Genomic DNA, 22,803 nt, shown 5'->3' on the forward strand with positions numbered 1-22,803 from the left:
TCAAAATGTCTACATAATTGTATTCGTTACATGTTCAAAAGATAAAGACATAAACATCTTTCAAAAGAAGTAATTAACGTCAGCGCGTAAATCCCCAAAAGTTGATTTCCAAACCTGCTTCGCGGTTCCCTGAGAATACAAGTTATTTCAAAGAAAAAGTGTCAACAACTAAGTTGGTGAGTTCATAAGCAGTTTTGAGAAATTGTATGCCATTCCAAAGTTCGTGTGTTTTCCAAGAAAATCCCTTATTTTCCTATTAGTTGATTGTTTTGTATACAGGAAAATCCCTTATTTTCCTAAAGTAAGAAGCAGTCTAATGTACAAGACCGAAAACCGGAAGCAACTCACATGCTTTAAAAGATTGGGGCATAGTTTCATATAGTAAAACTATAAGAAGATCGCAGTTGTTAGATGAAGAACAGTTTTAATAGCCACTCATTCATAAATCAGAAGTACTATAATAATTGTATATCCGATGAGTTTTATAACCATACTAAACATAATATGCCTGTAGCGACATTCTTCAGGCGTCGTAGCGTTATGACAAACTGTCACCCCAAAGGACGGACTGTAGCTAACAGTCAGGGCGTGGGATCATGACTTCCCATATAGATTTATACACATTTGACACGTTCTCCCTACAGGAGACTCTGGTTATAGACAGGACTTGAAGTGGTACCTTTTAGCAAAAAGGTAGTATTTGAAGATGTAAACGTCTCATGGATTCTCAACTAAGTCTGTATTAAAGTAGTAGTTTTGTATGCATGGTTTATTCTTTTTCACAATGTTTGACAAAGCATAAGTCATAAGTTCTTTGAATGCATAAAATGGTTTAACAATGATGGCTACTTTGGATACTATGTACTTTGTATAAATCTAGTGCATACAAAGTATAACAAGAGTTTTTGTATAGTAGTTATGAATCACATATGATTCATTTGATAAAAATGAGTAAAGTGAAACTTTACGTAACACACGATAATAACCATGTGTTTACTTGTATTCTTCCCCGAAATGTATTAAAAGTACATTATAAATTATTTGAAAGTGTATGAAAGGGGGGTATGAACTCACTTGATTGAAGTGGTTGATTTGAAGTAGTCGAGAGAAGAATCGAGCAGAACTTCGACAGGAAGAGTTGAAAACGAGGGAAAATCTCGGGATTCTCGGGAATCTCGGGAACACAAAACCTTCCTTCGGGAGTTGAAGGTGAAAATCGGGGCTTCGGGAGGGTTTCGGGAGCTTAACCACAGAGTTTCAGCACGGGAGATGGAAGAATGGAGCACCTAAACCCGGCACCCCAAGAGTTCTATTTATAGGGGCTTTTCTGGTGTGCCACGTCGTGGCTAAGGTTGGCCACATCGTGGGGAGCAAGTCTTATCCTCTTCCGTTGATTGGACGCCCTTAGTCACTTGCCGGGTCGCGGCCAAACTGTGCCACGTCATGGGAGGCCTGACAGCCTCGGATTTTGGACCCCGAACTTTTAAAATCCGTAACTTTCGCATACGAGCTCCGTTTTCGACGTTCTTTATATGCACGCATAGCTGAAAATATTATCTACAACTATTTTTTAGACTTCATCGGCAAAGTTTGATGTTATTTTTAATTATTTATTTTTAACGGGCCGGGACACAAAAAGTCCGTTAAAAATCGATAACTTCTTCATCCGATGTCCGTTTTCGTCAGACTTTTCGCCGTTGCGCTACTAATGTTGAGACCTTCGATTCTCATTTAGGTTGTTTTGGTCAAAAGTATCTCGAGCTCTATTTCGAGTTTTTAACTGTCTACTGCTATACCCGAATCTTGGAAAAATCATAACTTCCTCATATGAAGTCAGATTTGGACGTTCTTTTTTATGTACGCTCACGGTTTAATGTTATCTATAACTTCCATTTCGATACTTAAGGCTAAAAACTATTGTATTGAAACTTCGCGTTTTTCATTTAATCGGTGTTGCCGGTTTTGTCGGAAATCTTAGAATGGTCATAACTTCTTCGTTATAACTCGGTTTTTAGTGTTCTTATTATTTCTATAAACCTTGACACATTATCTAGCATAATAGACATCCCTATAGAGACTTTTACACATTTCATTTTTGAAGTTAATTTCATTATTTCAATAGCTACAATACTTGACTTTTTAGGTCATTACATAGAGTCGAAATATCGGGTTGTTACACTTCACCAAAACAAACACCACCAAAACAGCCAACTCCCACACCGACACCAACAGTACCGGTTTCGGTTGTTTCAACTTCCATAACCGAAACCTCACTACCACCTCCACCCGTATATTCGGTTTCTATTTCCACCACACCTTTAACCACTCCAATCATTACCCCAATCACCATTACTACTACCATCCCTGATGAAACAGCAAGGGTCAATGTATCTAATACGGGGGCACCTAGTATATCTGAAACTCCAGTCATTACTATACCTCCCTCACTAACCAAATCAACCGATTCCGGGGCTACACTCGGTGGTGACAATGATGAGTATGATTCGACATACTTTAGTCCCTATCATTTGCAATCAGATGAGGATACTGAAGCTCCAATCAACCGACAACACTTGGACAATATTCATGAGAAGCTGGACATGTTGCTTGCTGATACGAAAGCTTATGGCGGGGTCATTCTAAAAGCCTTTATGGAAACCGCCATAAAGCAATATACAAAAGCCATGGATAAATCCACTAACGCTGTTAACGAATCCACTTCTCTTTTCAAGAAAGCTACTACTGATATTGCTGAAGTTGTTTGCACAACTCAAATCATTCTTGATTCTTTGAAAGGGCATGCATATACAAATGCTGCTAAGGTTCAAGCTTCGGTTGATTCTCTTTCTTAAACTTTAATAGAAGAACACACGAAATTTGAAGATGTTCGTTCTTCTATGAAAGCCAGTAATGCTACTCTCATAAGTTCGGTTTCTTCCAAACTGGACTCTATGCATGCTGAGATAGCCAAGGAGAGTGCCTTGAAAGAAGAAATTGCCAAACAAGCGTCTACCATTACCATCCAGCAAGTCCATCTTACACAGGCAGAGAAGGAGATTTCTTTGTTAAAAGCCGAAAGAGTTGTCTTTCGAAGCTGTGCCAATGATGTGAAGGATATGTTGACCAACATCCTTGGTGCTCATGATCCAATTCTAACTCTTACTATTCGCAATCATCTTACAACAAAGCTGCTTCCCGCCCTTGCAATTCTACACGACACGAAAGGTGTTTCAGAGCCTATCATCACTCCAAAACGAGGGGGAGAGGAATTGCAGAAGGCCGATATCACAAAAGAACTGAAGGTTAATGTAGCTTCAGGTTCTGGCCCGAAAGAGAAGATGAAACAGATTGCTCTTGATAGCGATAGTGATATTGATGAGACTATAACCGAGGCTCTGCAAAGAAAGAAAAGAGATAAAGAGTTAGATGAAAACTTGAAGATCTCTAAAGAGTCTGAGGAAACTGAGCGAAGAAACAAAGAAACCGAAGACATCTTACAATGTAAATAAACTCTTTTTCCTGAATGGACTAGGGAAGTGTTGATCAGTCAGGCTATTGAGTCACCAAGCTTTTACTGGTTAGAGCCGATCGCTTCATTTGACTATGACAATTCCAAGGACTCATAGTTTGACATGTCGATTACGCAAAAGGCATTTACTTTTCACTGTTTTGATTCAACTGTTGAGATTCCATTTCCAAGTCCAAAGGTTGGCCGAGAGCTTATTGATTGGTATTTGAAATATGGTCAACCTCAGTATCGTGCATGGAGTGCTCAAAAGATTACAACTGTCAAAGTTTTGAAGCCGACTCCAGCTGGCAAGTTTGTTAATGTCCATTTCAAAGTAACACGAGGGACTGCAAACTCTGTCTCAATGATATCGCTTGCTGATCTTCCCAATCTTAATCCACACGATTGGATTTTGCTTGTCAACATTCTGCTCGATGATTCCAAGGAGTATGAACCGATTATAGATCATCTGAAAAGAATGTTAGGATCCTATATACACAAAATTGCTACAATGGATCAGGAGATTGCAAGAGTCATGAATAAAAAGCCGACACTCAAGCCGACCCAAAAGCCTGGTGATGTGAATAAGATGAAGATCGGGCAGATCGACTCAACTCATTTGACGGTCATTTTTACAAAGGGTGAAGCTCACAGGTTCTTGTTCGCTTTGGTAGATAAAGATCTGTTTTCTACTGACTGCTTAGAGCACATCATCAATCTAATACATCGGTGCAAGCAGAACTCGGATGCTGATAAGAAGAATTTTACTGATATGCTTCGGTGGTACATCACCTTTCGGTACCATTTATTAGCTATCATGCCGAGAGTGTTCAAGACGGTGAAAAATCCCTCGGTTCCTAAGAGTTGAAGTTTCGGCTCCGAAGACGCAAAGGGGGAGATTGTTGGGCTTATTATGTTGCGTCTTAGGACTTTTTGTATATATCCAGATTGGGCCTGTCCATCTGTGATTATCTCTTTAGGGTTAGACTATATATATGCATGCATGTATGCATTATATTTTACACGTCTTATTATTTTACGATTGAGCTTGTAACCCTAAACACCTCTACAGTCGAAGTTCTTAATCGAGCTCTTCTGAGGTGTTGAAGCTTTAGTCATTCGACATATTCAAGCCATATTCTCTTTCACTTTATGTTCATTCTTGTTTGCGTACTTAGAACTAATTGATCCTGATAGAACTTTGTTCTAACATTATCTACAACAGATACAACTTCATACACACCATCACAAGGTAATGCTTTAAAATAAAGAACATTATTAAAGAAAGCATTTATTGCACCAATTTCATTATCAAAAGAAAAGGTAAAGCCTTGTTTGTAAAAAGCATGAAAGGAAATAATATTTCTTGGAATTTCTAGAGAATAACAACATTTATTCAAATCTAAAGTAAACCCACTACTTAGCAACAAATAATAAACTCCAATCTTGGTGACAGGTGAAGCTTTCCTATTACCCATGATCAATTTTATCTTTCCATGCTCAACTTTCTCACTTCTTCTTAGTCCCTGCAAATCAGATCAGATATGAATACCAGAACCGGTATCACGGACCCAAGAGTTAGAATAGGGTGAGTTATTAGATAGAATAGTGTAAATACCTGCATTGTTGGGTTTGACTTTCCCATCCTTCACATCTTGCTGGTACTTTGGGCAGTTCCGCTTCCAATGCGACTTTTCATGGCCATAGAAGCATTTAGCCCCTTTTGGCTCAGAAGAAGGAGTGACAAAACCTTTCTTGGTTCCACTTGAAGAAGAGCCATCAAGGGTCTTACCCTTGGTACCCTTCGAAGGGCTCTTCCTCTTCTTCCCTCTACCTTTCCCGATTGCTAGGACAGGGGCAGATTTTGGAGTAAGAGTAGGAGTGTTAACAACCGACTTACCTTTAAGACATGTTTCTGCGGTCTTTAGGAGTCCTTGAAGTTTGCTGAGTGTGACTTCTTCCTTATTCATGTGGTATGTCATGCGGAATTGATCATAACACGAGGGTAAGGAGTGCAAAATGATATCTATTGCTAGCTGCTCGGGGAAGTTCACATTAAGCTTCAGCAAACGATCCACATACCTTTGCATTTTCTGCATGTGGCTCGTGATGGATTCTCCATCCTTCATCCTGGTTTTTATCATGGAGGAGATTATTTCATACCGCTCTTGACAAGCACTTTGATGGTATCTTTCCATCATATCTTGGTGCATCTCAAAAAGTTAGTAGTCCTCATATGACTTCTGGAGTTCAATTGTCATGGTGGCCATCATGATGCATGCCACTTTGGTGGCATCTCTTTCATGAGTCCGGAAATCAGCGATCTCCTAGGGAGTAGCAGTGGACTCATCGATCTCCTTTAGCTCCTTATCGAGGACATATTCCTTGTCCTCTTAGCGAGTCACCATCATGATGTTCAGAATCCAATCCATAAAGTTGGAACCATCGAAGATAACCCTCCCACATAGGTTGATGAGGTAAAAGGAGCCAGTAGGGTTTGAGCCAGAAGCAGTGTTGTTGGAAGACATCTGAAAAGAAGAGAACTAGATTAGTTTAGATATAAAGATAGTCCTTAATAAAACACCGAAATGTAATATTAAGGCTAGGATCCAACCACAATATATCATAACTTAGAAGAAGGATGCCGTAATCTAAGCTATAACATATTTGAAAGGTAGGTGAATGACGATTCACTAATTTCCACCATGCAAATCGAAATATAAATATTAGGTTTTAATTGGTTATTAGAAATTCCTAGATTCTTTTGAGATTCAATGAATTTTTCAAAGACATGTTTCAATCTCGAGTGTGCCCTCCACGTTTTGTAACTGGGATGCCGATGATCACAAAACGAGGTGTGAAGTAACCATGCAAATCACTTGGTACCCTTAATGTTTATCACTCAATCAATGTTCCGGTTAACCACACGTGCTCCGCCGACCTATAATAAACTTTAAGTCACCCTTTACCTACCTTGTTAAGTCCAAGTTAGTGTGCCGGTTAACCACACACGCTCCACTAACGACTTAAACAAAGTGTAAAGTGTAATTTCATGGATTAGCACCTTATTCATATTTTCCTAAAGTGACTAAGATTGGGAATTTAATAAAACACTTAGTTACTTTGTAATATTCATCATACTTTTAATGAGAATTTTATAAGTCCTTGTCCTACCCGTTCGGCTAACGACCCTCCACCAATCAAGGAAGTGGTGGGTGAGAGTGGACACCCATTAAGCTGTCATTTTATAGGCAGCAACCTTATGCCCCCCCCCCCCCCTTATAGACCGACTTCGTGAATGAGGCCTACTAACAGTAATATGACTTGATCTTTTATATATATATATATATATATATATATATATATATATATATATATATATATATATATATAACTTATAATATTATAAAGTATAAGGGTTAATTTTTAACTTTTAAAAATCTAGGGGTTGGAACTAAAGTTCATTAAGATAACTTTATATGTTCCAAAACTTGAGGGAAAGTTTTGTATGTTAACAAAACTCTTCAATTCATAACTTATGAGTTATTAAAATGAAGACTCTTCATTTTTGTAACTTATGTGATCTTTTAATGGGTTTAAAACAAAGAGACGTTTGGTTATGCATAACTTGAGGACAAGTTATGGACTCCAGTAAAACACATAAAGATCATGAATTAAGCATTAAACAAGTAATTCCTATGATCTATCAAGAACTCATAAGAACATGAATATTCATATCAAAATTTCAACAACATATGAACACATATAATCATGCAATTTTGATATTAGCCATTGTAAATGGATTAGAACAACCATTACACCATCTAAAACAAGTTTTACAACACCAAAACAGCTTAGGGTAATGTTTCTAGTCCATTTCCAGCAGCAAAAATTGAAATTATGCACTCTGTCTGGCCAACTCGTCGAGTGCACGAACTGACTCGCCGAGTTGGTTGAAGTTTCACTTGGACTCGTTGAGTCCCCCCGTGGACTCGTCAAGTCCCCTATGCAGATAGCTCAAAAATTCGATTTTTACACTATTTTGCATCAAGTATTAACAAACAAGCCTAGGCTCTGATACCACTGATGGGCTATGAGCATTCTAACACCCCTAAGTGTGCATGCAACCCTAGAAAACCTTGGATCTATGTTTGTATGAAAATACATGCAAAATATGATTTCCAAGGTTCATAATCCTATCTAGCATACATGGGGAACTTTTAATCATAAAAGATGGCTAGAATTACATACCTTGTAGTTGATTTGATTCCTTGAAGACCTTGAGAGCCTTGCACCCCAAGTGTGATGCCTAAAATGCTTCACACAACACCATGGGCTTTGGAATAACTTTGAGAGAGTGTATAACAATTGCAGAATCGGCTTTCCCTCTCTATCTTGCTTCTAGTGCCGATTTTGGTGAGCTTCATATCCTTTATATAGTGTGTTACAATTAGGGTTGCACCATGTAAACCCTAATGTAACATAGCTCTTCATTTCCATGACCCATGGGTTTGTAACTCCCATGTAGCATCCATGAAGCATCCTATGTACCTTAGCCCAACTTGATAATCCATGGAGCATTTAGCCCACAATACAAGTTATGGATGATCTACACAATCAACCCATATATTTAATTAGTCATCTTTTGATCACTTAATTAATTCTAGATTAATTCTTGATCAATACTAATTAAATAATATTATTAATATATTAGAACTTATAATATATTAATAAACCATAAGTGTTATTTCTCTCATTTTAGTTTATCCAAATGTTTGATGCCATGCAACCCAAATGCACCATGCCGGGTCGGGTCAAGTACATACCAAATATAGTTATGGATTTAGACACCTTATCCAACAAAGGTTTCAAGCATCCTAAAACGAATCACAATACAAACGAGGCACACCGACACCCGATACGGTGGCCGGTGGCGGCAGGAACCGGCAACCACCACCTCACGGTGGTGGTTTTGTGCTTGCCCAAGAGTAGTACTAGGATGGGTGACCCCCTGGGAAGTCCTCATAGTGCACCCCCTTTTTCGTTGCCCGTTTGCGACGGAACGGAGCCGATCACTCACATGGATTCCACGACTCGCGTACGAAAACAAAGGAGGTTCTGCGTCTTGTAAGACATAAAAGCAATAAGATTGGATAGTATTTCGGGTGCGATCATACCAGCACTAATGCACCGGATTCCATCAGAACTCCGCAGTTAAGCGTTCTTGGGCGTGAGTAGTACTAGGATGGGTGACCCCCTGGAAGACCTCGTGTTGCACCCCTTTTCGTTACCTGTTTGCGTTTTTTTAGGTTTTACGTGCATTTTTTTTTTCTTTCTTGATATGTCTATGCTCGGGCAGCCTTCGGTTCAATGTTGATGGTTTTTGTATTTTCGGAACGGAGCCGATCACTCACGTAGGACCCATGCCTCGCGTACGAAAACAAAGGTGGTTCTGTCTTGTAAGACATAAAAGCAATAAACATGGATAGTATTTCGGGTGCGATAATACCAGCACTAATGCACCAGATCCCATCAATACTCCGCGGTTAAGCGTGCTTAGGCGAGAGTAGTATTAGGATAGGTGACCCCCTGGTCCTAGTGTTGCACCCCCTTTTTGGTTGCTTGTTTGCGTTTTTTTAGGTTTTACGTGTGTGTTTTTTTTTTACATTTTTTTCTTTCTTGGTATGTCTATGCTCGGGCGACCTCCGGTTCAATGTTGATGGTTTTCGTATTTTTAGAACGGAGACGATCCCTCACGTGGGTCCCACGCCTCGCGTACGAAAACAAAGGAGGTTCCGCATCTTGTAATACATAAAAGTAATAATCATGGATAGTATTTCGGGTGCAATCATACTAGCACTAATGCATCGGATCCCATCAGAACTCTGTAGTTAAGCGTGATTGGGGGAGAGTAGTAGTACGATGGGTGACCCCCTGTGAAGTCCTTGTGTTGCACCACCTTTTTCGTTGCTGGTTTGCGTTTTTTAAGGTTTTACGTGCGTTTTTTTTTTGATTTTTTTCTTTCTTGTTATGTCTATGCTTCGACGGGTCCTCGTGTTGCACCCCCTTTTTCATTGCCTGTTTGCATTTTTTTTAGGTATTACGTGTGTTTTTTTTTTCTTTCTTGGTATGTCTATGCTCGGGCGGCCTCCGGTACAATGTTGATGGTTTTCGTATTTTCAGAACGGAGATGATTGCTCACGTGGGTCCCACGCCTCGCGTACGAAAACAAAGGAGGTTCTGCATCTTGTAAGACATAAAAGTAATAAGCATGGATAGTATTCCGGGTGTGATCATACTAGCACTAATGCACCAGATCCCATCAGAACTCTGTAGTTAAGCGTGATTTGGCGATAGTACTAGGAGTGGTGACCCCCTGTGAAGTCCTCGTGTTGCACCCCTTTTTCGTTGCACGTTTGCATTTTTTTAAGTTTTACGCGTGCGTTTTTTTTATTCTTTTTTTTTCTCTCTTGCTATTTCTATGCTCCGGCGGCCTCCGGTAAATTGTTGATGGTTTTCGTATTTTCAGAACGGAGTCGATCGCTCACATGGGTCCCACACCTCGCGTACGAAAACAAAGGATGTTCTGCGTCTTGTAAAAAATAAAAGCAATAAGGATGGATAGTATTTCAGGTGCGCTCATACCAGAACTAATGCACCAGATCCCATCACAACTCCATAGTTAAGCGTGTTTGGGCGAGAGTAGTACTAGCATCGGTAACCGCCTGGGAAGTCCTTGTGTTGCACCCCCTTTTTCGTGGTTCGTTCTCGTTTTTTAGGTTTTACGTGCGTTTTTTTTCTTTCTTGCTATGTCTATGCTCGGGTGGCCTCCGATTCAATGTTAATGTTTTCATATTTTTGGAACGGAACCGATCGCTCACGTGGGTCCGACACCTCGCGTACGAAAACAAAGGATATTCTGTGTCTTGTAAAAAATAAAAGCAATAAGCATGGATAGTATTTCGGGTGTGATCATACCAACATTAATGCACCGGGTCCCATCAGAACTACGCAGTTAAGCATGCTTGGGCGAGAGTATTACTAGGATGGGTAACCCCTGGGAAGTCCTCGTGTTGCACCCCTTTTTCGTTGCTTGTTTGCGTTTTTTAAGTTTTACGTACGTTTTTTTTTGTTTTTTTTTCTTTCTTGCTATGTCTATGCTCGGGCAGCCTCCGGTTCAATGTTGATGGTTTTCGTATTTTCAAAACAGAGACGATCGCTCACGTGGGTCCCACGCCTCGCGTATGAAAACAAAGGAGTTTTTGCATCTTGTAGGACATAAAAGTAATAAGCATGGATAGTATTTTGGGTGCAATCATAATAGCACTAATACACCGGATCCCATCAAGACTCCGTAGTTAAGCGTGATTGTTCGAGAGTAGTACTAGGATGGGTGACCCCTTTGAATTCCTCGTGTTGCACCTCCTTTTTTGTTGCCCATTTGCATTTTTTTAGGTTTTACGTGCGTTTTTTGGTTTTTTTTCTTTCTTTCTTGCTATTTCTATGCTCGGGCGGCCTCCGGTTCAATGTTGATGGTTTTCGTATTTTCGGAACGGAGTCGATCGCGCATGAGGGTCCAACACCTCGCGTATGAAAACAAAGGATGTTCAGCGTCTTGTAAAACATAAAAGCAATAAGCATGGATAGTATTTCGGGTGCGATCATACCAACACTATTGCACCATATCCCATCAGAACTCTTTAGTTAAGCGTGTTTGGGCTAGAGTAGTACTAGGATGGGTGACCCCCTGGGAAGTCCTCGTGTTACACCCCCTTTTTCGTTGTCCGTTTGCGTTTTTTTAGGTTTTATGTGCGTTTTTTTTTTCATTCTTGCTATATCTATGCTCGGGCGGCCTCCGGATTCAAAGATGATGGTTTTCGTGTTTTTGGAACGGAGCTGATCGCTCACATGGGTCCCACTCCTCGCGTACGAAAACAAAGGATGTTCTGCGTCTTGTAAAACATAAAATCAATAAGCATGCATAGTATTTCTGGTCCGATCATACAAGCATTAATGCACCGGATCCTCTTAGAACTCTGCAGTTAAGGGTGCTTCGGCGAGAGTATTACTAGGATGGGTGACCCCCTTGAAAGTCCTCGTGTTGCACCCCTTTTTTCGTTGCCCGTTTGCAATTTTTTTAGGTTTTACATGTGTTTTTTTAGTTTTTTTCTTTCTTGCTATGTGTATGCTCGGGCAGCCTCCGGTTCAATGTTGATGATTTTTGTATTTTTAGAATGGAGACGATCGCTCACGTGGGTCCCACGCCCCTCGTACCAAAACAAAGGAGGTTTTGCGTCTTGTAAGACATAAAAGCAATAAGCATGGATAGCATTTCAGGTGCGATCATACTAGCACTATTGCTCCAGATCCCATCAGAACTCCGCAGCTAAGCGTGCTTGGGCGAGAGTGGTACTAGGATGGGTGACCCCCTGTGAAGTCCTTGTGTTGCACCCCCTTTTTCATTTCCTGTTTGCGTTTTTTTAGGTTTTACGTGCGTTTTTTTTTTTTGTTTTTTTTCTTTCTTGCTATTTCCATGCTTCGGCGGCTCCTCGTGTTGCACCCCCTTTTTCATTGCTCGTTTGCATGTTTTTAGGTATTACGTGCATGTTTGTTTTTTTTTCTTTCTTGGTAAGTCTATGCTCGGGCGGCCTCCGATTCAATGTTGATGGTTTTCGTATTTTCGGAACGGAGACGATCGCTCACGTGTGTCTCACGCTTCGCGTACGAAAACAAAGGAAGTTCGGCATCTTGTAAGACATAAAAGTAATAAGCATGGATAGTATTTTGGGTGCGATCATAATAGCACTAATGCACCGGATCCCATCAGAACTCTTAGTTAAGCGTGATTTGGCGAGAGTAGAACTAGGATGGGTGACCCCTGTGAAGTCCTCGGGTTGCACCCCCTTTTTCGTTGCCCGTTTGAGTTTTCTTAGGTTTTACGTGCGTTTTTTTTCTTTCTTACTATGTCTATGCTCCGGCGGCCTCCAGTTGATTGTTGATGGTTTTTGCATTTTTGGAACGGAGTCGATTGCTCACGTGGGTCCCACACCTCGTATACGAATACAAATGATGTTCTGCATCTTGTAAGAAATAAAAGCAATAAGGATGGATAGTATTTCTGGTGCGATCATACCAGCACTATTGCACCAGATCCCATCAGAACTCTATAGTTAAACGTGTTTGGGCGAGAGTAGTACTAGGATGGTGACCCCCTGGGAAGTCCTCGTGTTGCATCCCCTTTTCTCGTTGTTCGTTTGCGTTTTTTTAGGTTTTACATGCGTTTTTTTTTTCTTTCTTGCTATGTCTATGCTCGGGCGGCCTCCGGTTCAATTTTGTTGGTTTTCGTATTTTCGGAACGGAGCCGATCGCTCACGTAGGTCCCACGCCTCGTGTCCGAAAACAAAGGATGTTATGCGTCTTGTAAAAAATAATAGCAATAAGCATGGATAGTATTTCGGGTGCAATCATACCAGCATCAATGCACCGGGTCCCTTTAGAACTCCGCAGTTAAGCGTGGTTGGGCGAGAGTATTACTAGGATGAGGAAGTCCTCGTGTTGCATCCCTTTTTCGTTTCCCGTTTGCGTTTCTTTAAGTTTTACGTGCGTTTTTTTTTTCTTTCTTGCTAGTTCTATGCTCGGGCGACCTCCAGTTCAATGTTGATGGTTTTCGTATTTTCAGAACAGAGACGTTTGCTCACGTGGGTCCCACGCCTCGCGTACGAAAACAAAGGAGTTTCTGCATCTTGTAAGATATAAAAGTAATAAGCATGGATAGTATTTTCGAGTGCGATCATACCAGCATTAATGCATCGGGTCCCATCAGAACTCCGCAGTTAAGCGTGCTTGGGCGGGAGTCCTCGTGTTGCACCCCTTTATCGTTGCCCGTTTGCGTTTTTTTAAGTTTTACGTGCGTTTTTTTTTTCTTGCTATGTCTATGCTCGGGCGGCCTCCGGTGCAATGTTGATGGTTTTCGTATTTTCAGAACAAAGACGTTCGCTCACGTGGGTCCCACGCCTCGCGTACGAAAACAAAGGAGTTTCTGCATCTTGTAAGACATAAAAGTAATAAGTATGGATAGTATTTTGGGTGCGATCATAATAGCACTAATACAACGGATCCCATCAAGACTCTGTAGTTAAGCGTGATTGGGCGAGAGTATTACTAGTGTTGCACCTCCTTTTTCATTGCCCGTTTATGTTTTTTTAGGTTTTACATGCGTTTTTTTTTTGTTTTTTTTTCTTTCTTGCTATTTCTATGCTCCGGTGATCTCCGGTTCAATGTTGATGGTTTTCGCATTTTCGGAACAGAGTCGATCGCTCACGTGGGTCCCACGCCTCGCGTACGAAAACAAAGGATGTTTTGCGTCTTGTAAAACAAAAAAAACAATAAGCATGGATGGTATTTCGGGTGCAATCATACCAACAATATTGCACCGGATCTCATCAGAACTCTTTAGTTAAGCGTGTATGGGCGAGAGTAGTACTAGGATGGGTGACCCACAGGGAAGTCCTCATGTTGCACCCCTTTCATGTTATGTCTATGCTTGGGCTGCCTCCGGTTCAAAGATGATGGTTTTCGTATTTTCGTAGCGGAGTCGATCGCTCACCTGGGTCCCTTGCTTCGCGTACAAAAACATAGGACGTTCTGCGTCTTGTAAAAAATAAAAGCAATAAGCATGGATAGTATTTCGGGTGCGATCATACCAGCATTAATGCGTCGGATCCTATTAGAACTCTGCAGTTAAGCGTACTTCGGCGAGAGTATTACTAGGATGGGTGACCCCCAGGGAAGTCCTCGTGTTGCACCCCCTTTTTCATTGCCCTTTTGCGATTTTTTAGGTTTTACGTGCGTTTTTGTTTTTTGTTTTTTTTTCTTGCTATTTGTATGCTCAGGAGGCCTCCGGTTCAATGTTGATGATTTTCATATTTTCGGAACGGAGTCGATCGCTCACATGGGTCCCACGCCGCGCGTACCAAAACAAAGGAGGTTCTGCGTCTAGTAAGACATAGAAGCAATAAGCATGTATAGTATTTCGGGTGCGATTATACTAGCACTAATGCACCGGATCCGGTCAGAACTTCGTAGTTAAGCGTGCTTTGGTTAGAGTAGTACTAGGATGGGTGACCCCTTGTGAAGTACTCGTGTTGCATCCCCCCCCCTTTCGTTGCCCGTTTGCGTTTTCTTTAGATTTTACGTGCGTTTTTTTTTCTTTCTTGCGATGTCTATGCTCGGTCGGCCTCCAGTTCAATGTTGATAGTTTTTGTTTTTTCAGAACGGAACCGATCGGTCACGTGGGTCCCACGCCCCGCGTACCAAAACAAAGGAGGTTTTACGTCTTGTAAGACATAAAAGAAATAAACCTGAATTGCAATTCGGGTGCGATCATACCAGCACTAATGCACTGGATCGCAGAAGAACTCCGCAGTTAAGCGTGCTCGGGCGAGAGTAGTACTAGGATGGGTGACCCCCTTGGAAGTCCTCGTGTTGCACCCCCCCCCCTTCTCGTTGTCATTTTGCGTTTTTTTTAGATTTGTGTAGTTTTTTGGTTTTTTTTTCTTTCTTTCTTGCTATTTTTATGCTCGGGTGCCCTCCGGTTCATGGTTGATGGTTTTCGTATTTTTGGAACGGAGCCGATCGGTCACGTGGGTCCCACGCCCCACCTACCAAAACAAAGGAGGTTCTGCGTCTTGTAAGACATAAAAGCAATATACATGGATAGTATTTCGGGTGCGATCATACCAGCACTAATGCACCGGATCCCATTAGAACTCCGCAGTTATGCGTGCTTGGGCGAGAGTAGTACTAGGATGGGTGACCCCCTGGGAAGTCCACGTGTTGCACCTCCTTTTTCGTTGCCCGTTTGCGTTTGTTTTAGATTTTACGGACGGTTTTTTGGTTTTTTCTTTCTTTCTTGCTATTTCTATGCTCGGGTGCCCTCCGGTTCATGGTTGATGGTTTTCGTATTTTTGGAACGGAGCCGATCGGTCACGTGGGTCCCACGCCCCGCATACCAAAACAAAGGAGGTTCTGTGTCTTGTAAGACATAAAAGCAATATACATGGATAGTATTTCGGGTGCGATCATACAACTAATGCATCGGATCCCATCAGAACTACGCAGCTAAGCGTGCTTGGGCGAGAGTAGTACTAGGATTGATGACCCCCTGGGAAGTCCTCGTGTTGCACCCCCCCCCCCCTTTTCGTTGCCCATTTGCATTTTTTTTAGATCTTATGTGCGGTTTTTTGGTTTTTCTTCTTTCTTTCTCTATATTTCTATTCTAGGGTGCCCTCCGGTTCATGGTTGATGATATTCGTATTTTTGGAACGGAGCCGATCAGTCATGTGGGTCCCACGCCCCGCGTACCAAAACAAAGGAGGTTCTGCGTCTTGTAAGAAATAAAAGCAATAAACATGGATAGTATTTCGGGTGCGATCATACCTGCACTAATGCACCGGATCCCATCAGAACTCCGCTGCTAAGTGTGCTTGGGCGAGAGTAGTACTTGGATGGCTGACCCCTGGGAAGTCCTCGTGTTGCACCCCCTTTTTTGTTGCCCGTTTGCGTTTTTTTTAGATTTTACGTGTGGTTTTAGGTTTTTTTTTCTTTCTTTCTTTCTATTTCTATGCTCGGGTGCCCTCCGGTTCATGGTTGATGGTTTTCGTATTTTTGGAACGGAGCCGATTGGTCACGTGGGTCCCACGCCCCGCGTACCAAAACAAAGGAGGTTCTGCGTCTTATAACAAATAAAAGCAATAAGCATGGATAGTATTTCGGGTGCGATCATACCAGCATTAATGAACCGGGTCCCATCAGAACTCCGCAATTAAGCGTGCTTGGGCGAGAGTATTAATAGGATGAGGACGCACCCCTTTTTCGATGCACGTTGACGTTTTTTAAGTTTTACGTGCGTTTTTGGAACTTGTTTTTTTTCTTGCTATGTCTATGCTCGGGCGGCCTCCGGTTCAATGTTGATGGTTTTTGTATTTTTATAACAAAGACGATCGCTCACATGGGTCCAACGCCTAGCGTACGAAAACAAAGGAGTGTCTGCATCTTGTAAGACATAAAAGTAATTAGCATGGATAGTATTTTGGGTGCGATCATAATAGCACTAATACACCAGATCCCTACTCCGTAGTTAAGCGTGATTGGGCGAGAGTAGTACTAGGATGGGTGACCCCCTTTGAAGTCCTTGTGTTGCACCTCCTTTTTCGTTGCCCTTTTACGTTTTGCTAGGTTTTACGTGCGTTTGTTTTGTTTTTTTATTCTTTCTTGTTATTTCTATGCTCGGGCGACCTCCGGTTCAATGTTGATGGTTTTCGTATTTTCGGAACGGAGTCGATCGCTCACGTGGGTCCCACGCCACGCGTACGAAAACACATGATGTTCTGCGTCTTGTAAACATAAAAGCAATAAGCATGGATAGTATTTCAGGGGCGATCATACCAACACTAATGCACCGGATGCCATCAGAACTCTACAGTTAAGCATGCTTGGGCACGAGTATTACTAGGATGAGAAAGTCCTCATGTTGCACCCCTTTATCGTTGCCCGTATGCGTTTTTTTAAGTTTTACGTGCGTTTTTTTCTTGCTATGTCTATGCTCGGGCGGCCTCCGGTTCAATGTTGATGGTTTTCTTATTTTCATAACAAACACGATCGCTCACGTTGGTCCCACGCCTCGCGTACGAAAACAAAGGAGTGTCTGCATCTTGTAAGACATAAAAGTAATTAGCATGGATAGTATTTTGGGTGCGATCATAATAGCACTAATACACCAGATCCAATCAAGACTCCGTAGTTAAGCGTGATTGGGCGAGAGTAGTATTAGGATGGGTGACCCCCTTTGAAGTCCTTGTGTTGCACCTCCTTTTTCGTTGCCAATTTACATTTTTTTAGGTTTTACATGCGTTTTTTTTTGTTTTTTTTTCTTTCTTGCTATTTCTATGCTCTGGCGACCTCCAGTTCAATGTTGATGGTTTTCGTATTTTCGGAACGGAGTCGATCGCTCACGTGGGTCCCATGCCTCGCGTACGAAAACAAAGGACGTTCTGCGTCTTGTAAAACATAAAAGCAATAAGCATGGATGGTATTTCGGGTGCGATCATACCCGCACTATTGCACCGGATCCCATCAGAACTCTTTAGTTAAGCGTGTATGGGCGAGAGTAGTACTAGGATGGGTGACCCCCTGGGAAGTCCTCATGTTGCACCGCCTTTTTCTTTGTCCGTTTGCATTTTTTAGGTTTTACATGCGTTTTTTTTTTTGTTTTTTTTCTTTCTTGCTATGTCTATGTTTGAGCGGCCTCCGGTTCAAAGATGATGGTTTTCGTATTTTCATAACTGAGCCGATCGCTCACCTGGATCCCTCGCCTCGCGTACGAAAACAAAGGATGTTCTGCATCTTGTAAAATATAAAAGCAATAAGCATGGATAGTATTTCGGGTGCGATCATACCAGCATTAATGCGTCAGCTCCTATTAGAACCCTGCAGTTAAGCGTGCTTCGGCGAGAGTATTGCTAGGATGGGTGACCCCCAGGGAAGTCCTCGTGTTGCACCCCTTTTTTCATTACCCGTTTGCGATATTTTTGGTTTTACGTGCGTTTTTTTTTGTTTTCTTTCTTTCTTGCTATTTGTATGCTCGGGAGGCCTCCGGTTCAATGTTGATGATTTTAGTATTTTCGGAACGGAGTCGATCGCTCATGTGGGTCCCACACCCCGCGTACCAAAACAAAGGAGGATCGGCGACTTGAAAGACATTAAAGCAATAAACATGGATAATATTTCAGGTGAGATCATACCAGCTCCATTGCACCGGATCCCATCAAAACTCCACAGTTAAGCGTGCTAGGGCGAGAGTGGTACTAGGATGGGTGACCCCTAGGAAGTCCTCGTGTTGCACCTCCTTTTTCGTTGCCCGTTTGCGTTTGTTTTAGATTTCACGCGCGGTTTTTTGGCTTTTTTTCTTTCTTTCTTGCTATTTCTATGCTCGGGTGCCCTCCGGTTCATGGTTGATGGTTTTCGTATTTTTGGAACGGAGCCGATCGGTCACGTGGGTCCCTCGCCCCGCGTACCAAAACAAAGGAGGTTATGCGTCTTATAAAACATAAAAGCAATAAACTTGGATAGAATTTCGGGTGCAATCATACCAGCACTAATGCACCTGATCCCATCAGAACTCCGCAGCTAAGTGTGCTTGGGAGAGAGTAGTACTAGGATGGGTGACCCCCTGGGAAGTCCTCGTGTTGCACCCCCCCCTTTTTCGTTGTCCGTTTGCGTTTTTTTTATATTTTACGTGCGGTTTTTTGGATTTTTTTTCCTTTCTTTCTTGCTCCATCTATGCTCGGATGCCCTCCGGTTCATGGTTGATAGTTTTCGTATTTTTGGAACGGAGCCAATTGGTCACATGGGTCCCACGCTCCGCGTACCAAAACAAAGGACGTTCTGCATCTTGTAAAAAATAAAAGCAATAAGCATGGATAGTATTTCGGGTGCGATCATACCAGCATTAATGAACTGGGTCCTATCAGAACTCCGCAGTTAAGCGTGCTTGGGCGAGAGTAGTACTAGGATGGGTGACCCCCTGGGAAGTCCTCGTGTTGCACCCCTTTTTCGTTGCCGTTTATGGTTTTTTAAGTTTACGTGTGTTTTTGGAACATGTTTTTTTTTTCTTTCTTGCTATGTCTATGCTCGGGCGGCCTCCGGTTCAATGTTGATGGTTTTCGTATTTTCATTACAAAGACGATCGCTCACGTAAGTCCCACGCCTCGCGTACGAAAACAAAGGAGTGTCTGCATCTTGTAAGACATAAAAGTAATAAGCATGGATAGTCTTTTGGGTGCGATCATAATAGCAATAATACACCGGATCCCATCAAGACTCCGTAGTTAAGCGTGATTGGGCGAGAGTAGTACTAGGATGGGTGATCCCCTTTGAAGTCTTTGTGTTGCCCCTCCTTTTTCGTTGCCCGTTTACGTTTTTTTAGGTTTTACGTGCGTTTTTTTTTGTTTTTTTTTTCTTTTTATTTCTATGCTCGGGTGACCTCTGGTTCAATGTTGATGGTTTTCGTATTTTCGGAATGGAGTCGATCGCTCACGTGGGTCCCACGCTTCGCGTACAAAAACAAATGATGTTCTGCGTCTTATAAAACATAAAAGCAATAAGCATGGATTGTATTTCGGGTGCGATCATACCAACACTAATGCACCGGATGCCATCAGAACTCTGCAGTTAAGCATGCTTGGGTGAGAGTAGTACTAGGATGGTTGACCCCCTTGGAAGTCCTCGTGTTGAACCCCCCTTTTTCGTTGCCTGTTTGCGTTTTTTTTAGATTTTATGTGCGGTTTTTTGGGTTTTTTCCTTTCTTTCTTGCTATTTCTATGCTCGGGTGCCCTCCGGTTCATGGTTCATGGTTTTCGTATTTTTGGAATGGAGCGGATCGGTCACGTGGGTCCCACGCCCCGCGTACCAAAACAAAGGAGGTTCTGCGTCTTGTAACATATTAAAGCAATAAACATGGATAGTATTTTGTGTGCGATCATACCAGCACTAATGTACCGAATCTCATTAGAACTCCACAGTTAAGCGTGCTTGAGCGAGAGTAGTACAAGGATGGGTGACCCCCTGGGAAGTGCTCGTGTTGCACCCTCTTTTTCGTTGTCCATTTGCGTTTTTTTTACATTTTACGTGCGGTTTTTTGGTTTTTATCCTTTCGTTCTTGCTATTTCTATGCTCCGGTGCCATCCGGTTCATGGTTGATGGTTTTCGTATTTTTGGAACGGAGTCGATCGGTCACGTGGGTCCCACGCCCCGCGTACAAAAACAAAGGAGGTTCTGCGTCTTGTAACACATAAAAGCAATAAACATGGATAGTATTTCGGGTGCGATCATACCAGCACTAAAACACCGGATCCTATTAGAACTTTGCAGTTAAGCGTGCTTGGTCGAGAGTAGTATTAGGATGGGTGACCCCCTGGGAAGTCCTCGTGTTGCACCCCCCTTTTTAGTTTGTCCGTTTGCGTTTTTTTTACATTTTACGTGCGGTTTTTTGGTTTTTTTCATTTCTTTCTTGCTATTTCTATGCTCGGGTGCCCTCCGGTTCATGGTTGATGGTTTTCTTAGTTTTCGAACGGAGTCTATCAGTCACGTAGGTCCCACGCTCCGCATACCAAAACAAAGGAGGTTCTGCGTCTTGTAGCACATAAAAAACAATAAACATGGATAGTATTTCGGGTGCGATCATACCAGCACCAATGCACCGGATCCCATCAGAACACCGCAGTTAAGCATGCTTGGGCAAGAGTAGTACTTGGATGGGTGACCCCCTGGGAAGTCCTCATGTTGCACCCCCCCCTTTTTTTGGTTGTCCGTTTGCGTTTTTTTTTTACATTTTACGTGCGGTTTTTTGGTTTTTATTCCTTTCTTTCTTGCTATTTCTATGCTCAGGTGCCCTCCGGTTCATGGTTGATGGTTTTCGTATTTTTGGAACGGAGCCGATCGGTCATGTAGGTCTCACGCCCCGCATACCAAAACAAAGGAGGTTCTGCGTCTTGTAACACATAAAAGCAATAAACATGGATAGTATTTCGTGTGCGCTCATACCAGCACTAATGCACCGGATCCCCCATCAGAACTCTGCAGTTAAGCGTGCTTGGGCGAGAGTATTACTAGGATGGGTGACCCCCTAGGAAGTCCTCGTGTTGCACCCCCCCTGCTTTTTAGTTTGTCCGTTTCCTTTTTTTACATTTTACGTGCGGTTTTTTGTTTTTTTTCCTTTCTTTCTTGATATTTCTATGCTTAGGTGCCCTCCGGTTCATCGTTGATGGTTTTCGTAGTTTTGGAACGGAGCCGATCGGTCACATAGGTCCCACGCTCCGCATACCAAAACAAAGGAGGTTTTGCGTCTTGTAACACATAAAAACAATAAACATAGATAGTATTTCGGGTGCGATCATACCAGCACCAATGCACCGGATCCCATCAGAACTCCGCAGTTTAGCGTGCTTGGGCAAGAGTAGTACTTGGATGGGTGACCCCCTGGGAAGTCCTGATGTTGCAGCCCCCTTTTTCGTTGTCCGTTTGCGTTTTTTTTACATTTTACGTGCGGTTTTTTGGTTTTTTTCATTTCTTTCTTGCTATTTCTATGCTCGGGTGCCCTCCGGTTCATGGTTGATGGTTTTCTTAGTTTTCGAACGGAGTCTATCAGTCACGTAGGTCCCACGCTCGGCATACCAAAACAAAGGAGGTTCTGCGTCTTGTAGCACATAAAAAACAATAAACATGGATAGTATTTCGGGTGCGATCATACCAGCACCAATGCACCGGATCCCATCAGAACACCGCAGTTAAGCATGCTTGGGCAAGAGTAGTACTTGGATGGGTGACCCCCTGGGAAGTCCTCATGTTGCACCCCCCCCCCCCTTTTTTTGGTTGTCCGTTTGCGTTTTTTTTTTACATTTTACGTGCGGTTTTTTGGTTTTTATTCCTTTCTTTCTTGCTATTTCTATGCTCAGGTGCCCTCCGGTTCATGGTTGATGGTTTTCGTATTTTTGGAACGGAGCCGATCGGTCATGTAGGTCTCACGCCCCGCATACCAAAACAAAGGAGGTTCTGCGTCTTGTAACACATAAAAGCAATAAACATGGATAGTATTTCGTGTGCGCTCATACCAGCACTAATGCACCGGATCCCCCATCAGAACTCTGCAGTTAAGCGTGCTTGGGCGAGAGTATTACTAGGATGGGTGACCCCCTAGGAAGTCCTCGTGTTGCACCCCCCCTGCTTTTTAGTTTGTCCGTTTCCTTTTTTTACATTTTACGTGCGGTTTTTTGTTTTTTTTCCTTTCTTTCTTGATATTTCTATGCTTAGGTGCCCTCCGGTTCATCGTTGATGGTTTTCGTAGTTTTGGAACGGAGCCGATCGGTCACATAGGTCCCACGCTCCGCATACCAAAACAAAGGAGGTTCTGCGTCTTGTAACACATAAAAACAATAAACATAGATAGTATTTCGGGTGCGATCATACCAGCACCAATGCACCGGATCCCATCAGAACTCCGCAGTTTAGCGTGCTTGGGCAAGAGTAGTACTTGGATGGGTGACCCCCTGGGAAGTCCTGATGTTGCAGCCCCCTTTTTCGTTGTCCGTTTGCATTTTTTTTTACATTTTACGTGCGGTTTTTTGGTTTTTATTCCTTTCTTTCTTGCTATTTCTATGCTTGGGTGCCCTCCGGTTCATGGTTGATGGTTTTCATATTTTTGGAACGGAGCCGATCGGTCACGTGGGTCCCACGCCCAG

General features: G+C 42.5%; 19 non-coding genes and 18 pseudogenes across 19 annotated transcripts; all 37 read left to right on the top strand.

Annotated features, from left to right (window-relative positions):
* Window positions 1–8,671: 8,671 nt before the first annotated feature.
* On the top strand, window positions 8,672–8,789 carry LOC145073169 (5S ribosomal RNA). The gene has a single exon (XR_013691267.1). It is a non-coding gene; the product is annotated as a 5S ribosomal RNA (ribosomal RNA).
* A 214-nt stretch (window positions 8,790–9,003) lies between these two features.
* LOC145080552 (5S ribosomal RNA) lies at window positions 9,004–9,118 on the top strand (annotated as a pseudogene).
* A 230-nt stretch (window positions 9,119–9,348) lies between these two features.
* LOC145080274 (5S ribosomal RNA) lies at window positions 9,349–9,467 on the top strand (annotated as a pseudogene).
* Window positions 9,468–9,793: 326 nt separating this feature from the next.
* On the top strand, window positions 9,794–9,909 carry LOC145080446 (5S ribosomal RNA; annotated as a pseudogene).
* Window positions 9,910–10,139: 230 nt separating this feature from the next.
* Window positions 10,140–10,258, top strand: LOC145080466 (5S ribosomal RNA; annotated as a pseudogene).
* A 214-nt stretch (window positions 10,259–10,472) lies between these two features.
* LOC145079507 (5S ribosomal RNA) lies at window positions 10,473–10,590 on the top strand. Its single transcript, XR_013695018.1, has one exon. It is a non-coding gene; the product is annotated as a 5S ribosomal RNA (ribosomal RNA).
* A 225-nt stretch (window positions 10,591–10,815) lies between these two features.
* Window positions 10,816–10,933, top strand: LOC145080328 (5S ribosomal RNA; annotated as a pseudogene).
* Window positions 10,934–11,161: 228 nt separating this feature from the next.
* Window positions 11,162–11,280, top strand: LOC145079089 (5S ribosomal RNA). Its single transcript, XR_013694614.1, has one exon. It is a non-coding gene; the product is annotated as a 5S ribosomal RNA (ribosomal RNA).
* Window positions 11,281–11,499: 219 nt separating this feature from the next.
* LOC145080452 (5S ribosomal RNA) lies at window positions 11,500–11,618 on the top strand (annotated as a pseudogene).
* Window positions 11,619–11,843: 225 nt separating this feature from the next.
* LOC145078113 (5S ribosomal RNA) lies at window positions 11,844–11,962 on the top strand. The gene has a single exon (XR_013693711.1). It is a non-coding gene; the product is annotated as a 5S ribosomal RNA (ribosomal RNA).
* Window positions 11,963–12,294: 332 nt separating this feature from the next.
* LOC145080536 (5S ribosomal RNA) lies at window positions 12,295–12,411 on the top strand (annotated as a pseudogene).
* A 216-nt stretch (window positions 12,412–12,627) lies between these two features.
* Window positions 12,628–12,745, top strand: LOC145078830 (5S ribosomal RNA). The gene has a single exon (XR_013694361.1). It is a non-coding gene; the product is annotated as a 5S ribosomal RNA (ribosomal RNA).
* A 219-nt stretch (window positions 12,746–12,964) lies between these two features.
* Window positions 12,965–13,072, top strand: LOC145080513 (5S ribosomal RNA; annotated as a pseudogene).
* Window positions 13,073–13,913: 841 nt separating this feature from the next.
* Window positions 13,914–14,032, top strand: LOC145079576 (5S ribosomal RNA; annotated as a pseudogene).
* Window positions 14,033–14,197: 165 nt separating this feature from the next.
* On the top strand, window positions 14,198–14,316 carry LOC145080118 (5S ribosomal RNA; annotated as a pseudogene).
* Window positions 14,317–14,542: 226 nt separating this feature from the next.
* On the top strand, window positions 14,543–14,661 carry LOC145080001 (5S ribosomal RNA; annotated as a pseudogene).
* A 221-nt stretch (window positions 14,662–14,882) lies between these two features.
* LOC145075789 (5S ribosomal RNA) lies at window positions 14,883–15,001 on the top strand. Its single transcript, XR_013692512.1, has one exon. It is a non-coding gene; the product is annotated as a 5S ribosomal RNA (ribosomal RNA).
* A 232-nt stretch (window positions 15,002–15,233) lies between these two features.
* LOC145085149 (5S ribosomal RNA) lies at window positions 15,234–15,352 on the top strand. Its single transcript, XR_013699561.1, has one exon. It is a non-coding gene; the product is annotated as a 5S ribosomal RNA (ribosomal RNA).
* A 228-nt stretch (window positions 15,353–15,580) lies between these two features.
* On the top strand, window positions 15,581–15,696 carry LOC145080486 (5S ribosomal RNA; annotated as a pseudogene).
* Window positions 15,697–15,932: 236 nt separating this feature from the next.
* On the top strand, window positions 15,933–16,050 carry LOC145075375 (5S ribosomal RNA). Its single transcript, XR_013692420.1, has one exon. It is a non-coding gene; the product is annotated as a 5S ribosomal RNA (ribosomal RNA).
* Window positions 16,051–16,600: 550 nt separating this feature from the next.
* LOC145080535 (5S ribosomal RNA) lies at window positions 16,601–16,714 on the top strand (annotated as a pseudogene).
* A 544-nt stretch (window positions 16,715–17,258) lies between these two features.
* Window positions 17,259–17,377, top strand: LOC145080488 (5S ribosomal RNA; annotated as a pseudogene).
* Window positions 17,378–17,604: 227 nt separating this feature from the next.
* On the top strand, window positions 17,605–17,723 carry LOC145079200 (5S ribosomal RNA). Its single transcript, XR_013694720.1, has one exon. It is a non-coding gene; the product is annotated as a 5S ribosomal RNA (ribosomal RNA).
* Window positions 17,724–17,950: 227 nt separating this feature from the next.
* On the top strand, window positions 17,951–18,069 carry LOC145080420 (5S ribosomal RNA; annotated as a pseudogene).
* A 226-nt stretch (window positions 18,070–18,295) lies between these two features.
* Window positions 18,296–18,413, top strand: LOC145080055 (5S ribosomal RNA; annotated as a pseudogene).
* A 230-nt stretch (window positions 18,414–18,643) lies between these two features.
* LOC145073238 (5S ribosomal RNA) lies at window positions 18,644–18,762 on the top strand. The gene has a single exon (XR_013691298.1). It is a non-coding gene; the product is annotated as a 5S ribosomal RNA (ribosomal RNA).
* A 235-nt stretch (window positions 18,763–18,997) lies between these two features.
* Window positions 18,998–19,116, top strand: LOC145074173 (5S ribosomal RNA). Its single transcript, XR_013691731.1, has one exon. It is a non-coding gene; the product is annotated as a 5S ribosomal RNA (ribosomal RNA).
* Window positions 19,117–19,344: 228 nt separating this feature from the next.
* LOC145080512 (5S ribosomal RNA) lies at window positions 19,345–19,463 on the top strand (annotated as a pseudogene).
* Window positions 19,464–19,687: 224 nt separating this feature from the next.
* Window positions 19,688–19,806, top strand: LOC145080298 (5S ribosomal RNA; annotated as a pseudogene).
* A 231-nt stretch (window positions 19,807–20,037) lies between these two features.
* LOC145079431 (5S ribosomal RNA) lies at window positions 20,038–20,156 on the top strand. The gene has a single exon (XR_013694945.1). It is a non-coding gene; the product is annotated as a 5S ribosomal RNA (ribosomal RNA).
* Window positions 20,157–20,386: 230 nt separating this feature from the next.
* LOC145076570 (5S ribosomal RNA) lies at window positions 20,387–20,505 on the top strand. Its single transcript, XR_013692711.1, has one exon. It is a non-coding gene; the product is annotated as a 5S ribosomal RNA (ribosomal RNA).
* A 233-nt stretch (window positions 20,506–20,738) lies between these two features.
* On the top strand, window positions 20,739–20,857 carry LOC145078682 (5S ribosomal RNA). Its single transcript, XR_013694218.1, has one exon. It is a non-coding gene; the product is annotated as a 5S ribosomal RNA (ribosomal RNA).
* Window positions 20,858–21,095: 238 nt separating this feature from the next.
* On the top strand, window positions 21,096–21,216 carry LOC145078679 (5S ribosomal RNA). Its single transcript, XR_013694215.1, has one exon. It is a non-coding gene; the product is annotated as a 5S ribosomal RNA (ribosomal RNA).
* A 234-nt stretch (window positions 21,217–21,450) lies between these two features.
* On the top strand, window positions 21,451–21,569 carry LOC145077022 (5S ribosomal RNA). The gene has a single exon (XR_013692912.1). It is a non-coding gene; the product is annotated as a 5S ribosomal RNA (ribosomal RNA).
* Window positions 21,570–21,801: 232 nt separating this feature from the next.
* LOC145078683 (5S ribosomal RNA) lies at window positions 21,802–21,920 on the top strand. The gene has a single exon (XR_013694219.1). It is a non-coding gene; the product is annotated as a 5S ribosomal RNA (ribosomal RNA).
* Window positions 21,921–22,162: 242 nt separating this feature from the next.
* LOC145078680 (5S ribosomal RNA) lies at window positions 22,163–22,283 on the top strand. Its single transcript, XR_013694216.1, has one exon. It is a non-coding gene; the product is annotated as a 5S ribosomal RNA (ribosomal RNA).
* Window positions 22,284–22,517: 234 nt separating this feature from the next.
* Window positions 22,518–22,636, top strand: LOC145077029 (5S ribosomal RNA). The gene has a single exon (XR_013692913.1). It is a non-coding gene; the product is annotated as a 5S ribosomal RNA (ribosomal RNA).
* Window positions 22,637–22,803: the final 167 nt, after the last annotated feature.

Source organism: Lactuca serriola, chromosome 1 (assembly GCF_051521515.1).
Source record: "Lactuca serriola cultivar US96UC23 chromosome 1, Lser_US96UC23_V15, whole genome shotgun sequence".
NCBI lineage: Eukaryota > Viridiplantae > Streptophyta > Magnoliopsida > Asterales > Asteraceae > Lactuca > Lactuca serriola.